The sequence below is a fragment of the Xenopus tropicalis genome, chromosome 9 (assembly GCF_000004195.4).
Source record: "Xenopus tropicalis strain Nigerian chromosome 9, UCB_Xtro_10.0, whole genome shotgun sequence".
NCBI classification, from domain to species: domain Eukaryota; kingdom Metazoa; phylum Chordata; class Amphibia; order Anura; family Pipidae; genus Xenopus; species Xenopus tropicalis.
The window spans coordinates 10,645,246-10,650,322 of NC_030685.2; the positions used below are offsets into that span (position 1 = coordinate 10,645,246).

Below are 5,077 nucleotides of genomic sequence, written 5' to 3' on the forward strand. Positions count from 1 at the left end.
AGCAAAATAAACTTTACTTACATGATTTCAATTGCTGAATTTATTTTCCCTTCAGTCTTGGAATTATTAATCACAGCCAGTAGGCCGGCGCCATTTTGTGTGCACTGTTATTAAGGCAAAGCTTTGTATCACCCCAAAATCTTATGCATTTGCCATCAAGATGATGTATAGGAAGTGCTGAATGGAAAGATAAAGTAATTGTTATTAAAAATCTGAGCTGTCAATCATATATTGCCTGCCCCGCCTCTATGCCTGCGGCATAGAGGCGGGGCAGGCAATATATGATTGACAGCTCAGATTTTTAAATACATTTATAACAGGTATAAGGGAAAATTGTATCATACTTACCGTGATTTTCCTTTCCTGGGAGTACTCCATATCAGCACTATCTGGGATATCCCCGCCCCCATGCCCCATCAGAAGGATCCTCCCCAAAGCTTTAAAAGCCACCCCCACCCCCTCTATGGCGTCTTTGTTACGAGCTTTAAGACTACCATTGCATAAGGGATGGGAACATGCTGATATGGAGTACTCCCAGGAAAGGAAAATCACGGTAAGTATGATACAATTTTCCCTTTTCCCTGGTCGTACTCCATATCAGCACTATCTGGGACATAGCAAGCTAATACCCAGTTGGGAGGGAAACTAGGCTCTGGCAGACTTCTGGATGGTACTGCAATAACTTTGCTGAACGTCATAGTAACCTATCCATTGTCATGCTAACAACTTCAGGAAAAGAACCTAGCAATGTATTGAAGACTTCTAATAGGATTGGCTGATCTCAAACCAAACCAGGAGAAAGAATGAACAGTGATACTAAGGAAAGAAGATCCTGCTAGGACCCAGACCTACACAGAGAAACACACACAGTGAGTGTGACCCCAAACTGACCATCTCATCGCCACTTGGTTAGAGGTGGACAGTGCCTGACACACCCTAAGAACAAACTCCCAGAATTTCACAAAACTATTTAGAGACATACCATTTGACAGCTGTGAAATTCACCGCAAGTGGAAAATACCTGCTAAACCATAGCAGAGAATCCGGTCTCTATACATATCAGTATCTGGAACTAATGCAACATGAACATTACAAGGTAGAAGATATGCATCATGAAGGAAGTACTATAGGCAGAAACCATGTGAGCCCTGTCAGACCTTTATGAGTCCTATATGTGCTTATGCTGACCTCTTGACCGCTAGTAGCACTCTATCCCATAACAATCTTTAAAGGTTGCTCTCATGCCGAGGTCACATACTAGAATGATAACCCTCCACAAGAGTAACCTAATTCCAGGAATCTCAGGTACTGCAATGACAAAACAGTCCCTAATTTTTGGGCTATATGCTGTCCCTTTATGGGGACTAGCATAAAATGAGACAAGCAGGGCAACCCATGACAGAAGACATGAACGGCAATGCCACTACATATGATATACCCTGGACGGGAAGGCATACTCATAGCCACCATGCCGCTAAACTAATATATAGCATAGGAACAGGAAGACAATCCCAGCCAATGTAGACAACTGGGTAGGAATAAGGAATGTCTTTCAAGTATGAGTTAAGGTTAGAGCTTCTAGACCTAACCAGTGTGTATGCCCTGTATTCGGACTAATTTGATGGAAGTCAAAAACACCCTGTTTCAAGCTTCCCAGCTGGAGGCACCCTCACCCAAGGGAGAATACTTCAGGGCAAGTAATTTACTGTTGCGCAGGCAATACTATGGGCCAGATAACTGGGCCCTAGGCAGGGAGATGTAGGTAGAACTTACCTCTAGAGACTATGATGGCACAGTCCATAAATTGGAAAGCATAGGTCATCCCAAGCAGTGCGAATGTGACATCCCTTGAGAGACCAGGTCATTCCCTGCCATATGCCCTGCAATCAGAACAGTGTATAACAGAAAACCCAAAGAGCAAACACGTGTCCTCTTGGGGGAACTAGGTATGGAATGGCAGCTACCCCAAAACATTTACTTACAGCATGTAATTGGAAGCCAGGTGAACCTTTATATATTCTCAAGCCCTGTAGAATGTATACAATATGCCTAAACAGCTGTAATCCCACAGCCAATTCAATGCAAGGGTTAGACCCTCCGAACCCAACAGAAGTGACAATGATAGCTTAGCAAGGTAATGCATAGTCTATTTAACGGCTGCTTGCTGGGCAAAAAAACACCTAACCCCTGTCAACAAAAAACAGCTTCGAAAACAAGCGTTTAGCTGTGAAGCTATTCAAGGCAGAGAAGATACCCAGCAACATAATTAAGATGTAATGTACATGCCATCTTATTACCCTGCTTGAGCTACTGCGATCCCGCAGATGCCATGAGATTGGCTGCAACCTGCCAGCCTTTAGCTCCCAAGAGGCAATACCAACAAGTGTACTGGCACCTTTCAAAAAAGGCTAGTGTTATACACTAGCAATGCGGAGATTCATGAACACACTGATGGGTTTGCTTCAAACCGGTCATGGAGCCAGCCCCTATTTAACTATTTAATGTTTTTGGACTGACTTACCATGTAGATCAAACTCATGAGAGAGCCCTGTCGAACATGCAAGTCAGATGCTGTTCACCAAGTGTATATACTACTAAGTGATGCCTCCCTGCGGCACAAAGGAACGCATGTTGCTGGGCTCTAGAATAACTGCAAACTCAGAGGAATGTTTGTTTTGCAGCATATTATGGATCATGGTTTTATGCCAGGCTCAATAATTACTACAGGCCCAATGGCCCCACAGTTGAACTACAGCATGTGAGCATAACCCTTTTGGTTCAGATGTAGTTATAACCGTAATGCATTCCGCTTGCATACCCACAGGGCCCAATGAAACCTGCAGCTTGGCCCATACATACTACCTGGTCTTAGAAGTACTGCAAAAAAGGCCTACAAAACCCAGAACTGGCAACAGCTTATGAAGCTTATCAATAATAGGACACAGTGAACCATGAATTGTGCTGCAGCTTTAGGCATGCTAATAGCACAGATAAAAGAAATGCTGGAGATAGTACTCTGTTTGGGCTGCAGATTCATAAACATGCACATTGCCCAGTACAGCAAACATTCAGTCAGCTAAAGCTCTAGGTATGCTTACTGCCCAAACTGGTACCAGACTCTGGTTGCTGCAGAAACTAATGAATATTATTTTGTACCCCGGCATTTGCAGTTTAAGCATGCATAATACAGGAACCATGAATTGTGCTGCAGCTTTAGGCATGCTAATAGCACATATTTGGAGATGCTAGAGATGCACTCTGTTTGGGCTGCAGATTCATGAACATGCACATTGCCCAATACAGCAAACATTCAGTCAGCTAAAGCTTTAGGTATGCTTACTGCCCAAATTGTTACCAGCCAATGGTTGCTGAAAAACTAATGAATATTATCTGGTACCCAGACATTTGCAGTTTAAGCATGCATAATACAGGGTTCTACAGTGTTGCTGAAGAACTAATGAATATTATCTGGTACCCAGACATTTGCAGTTTAAGCATACATAATACAGGGTTCTGAACCTTAGAAAAGTGAAAAAAAAAAAAAAAATCTGCTGGTGATTATTGTACAGAGAAACATACAGCATAAGTATAGGAACACTTAATGGCAATGTGCCCATGCATAGCCTGAAAGAAAACTACATGGCAATACACTATTAACACATATGCAGATAATGCTAATCACAAATCAATAATTGTGTTAGTTTACTGGTAGCAACACAAGCCTGGCCTGGGGACCCCAAAGCACGGCCAATAATTGCTGCTAGCTGACAAGGTAGGATTACAGCCCTCTGCAGTGTGCTACAAAACACCTTTAAGTGATCAGAATAAAGGGCTCTCGATTTCTATAATACTATAGCTCTCTAAGCCAATAGTTATGGCCTACCTTAGGCATCAAAAACTGGAAAGAGGTTCCTAAAGGAGGACTGATATAGGAAACCAGCAAACAAAATCAGTATACAGAACCTTACCTTCCCAGCCTATGGTGCTATACTCTGGGAACTCAGGACTGGAATGAGAGCCACAACACCTTTGGCTAATTACATAATTACCTTCAGCAGAGGTACTCTGGTTACACCCCTATTAGCCAGTAGGGTTATACTACAGACCCTTATACAGAGTTTTAAACATAATTAGCCAGGCTACTACTAGCGAGGCACCTGAACAACTCAGCCCTAATGCAGCAATACAATCTGGCTACAATCGTGATGGCAAAGTACTGGATCCATGTGCATACACATAATTATACCCAGCTAATGCAGATACAGATCTCAGAGTTACTTCAACTCTATAATGCCCTGACTACTATAAACACCTTCCACAGTAAGTGAAATATTAGTGCATTACCTGGTGTAGTAGCAGTAGCCATAACACAGAACTGGTGCAACTCTCTGGGAAGCTCAGCTGGAGTGTAGCTGATCACGTAATCACATTCACCTGAGGCTACTCAGGAATGCATCTAATTAGCCAGTTCTTAGTAGTAACTACACTACAGTGCCCTAGCAACCATAACACAATGCGGGCAGCTGAAAGGAGTTGACGCATTACCCCATGTATCAGCAAGTAGCCATGACACAGGACTGCTGCAATCTCTGGAAAGCTCAGGTAGAGTGTAGCTTAGCACATAATCACATTCACCTGAGGCTACTCAGGAATGCATTTCATAGGCAGTTCCCAAGGTTACTACATGGCTCTGCCCTAGCAACTGTAACACAATCCAGAGCAACTGAAAGGTTCAATGAATCACCCAATCTGTCTGCAAGTAACCATAATATTTGACTGGTTACATTCAGCTAAAGCTATCCAGGTATGTAGCAACTAGCAGGCAAACTAACCCATTTGTAGTACATAATGCAGCCCAATGTTTAAAGACAGTGGGGTGTCAGGCCCTTTTTTTTTTTTTTTTTTTTTTTAAACACCTCTTAATACAAAACCTTAGGAAAGACTTTGTGAGGGAGGCAGTAGGCTTTGAACTCTGGCTCTATTAAAAAAAAAAAATCTCTCCACACAGTAGAACAAAAAGGAATATGGAGATCGCCAGACTCAGGCCACTAACTAAATGTTGAGGACTGCTAACTTC

General features: G+C 42.6%; 1 long non-coding RNA gene across 1 annotated transcript; it reads right to left on the minus strand.

The window, feature by feature from the left end:
* Window positions 1-1,049: 1,049 nt before the first annotated feature.
* On the minus strand, window positions 1,050-4,160 carry LOC116407735. Its single transcript, XR_004220540.1, has 2 exons — window positions 3,969-4,160; window positions 1,050-1,880 (listed from the first exon to the last, which is right to left on the minus strand). It is a non-coding gene; the product is annotated as an uncharacterized LOC116407735 (long non-coding RNA).
* Between the last annotated feature and the right edge of the window lie 917 nt (window positions 4,161-5,077).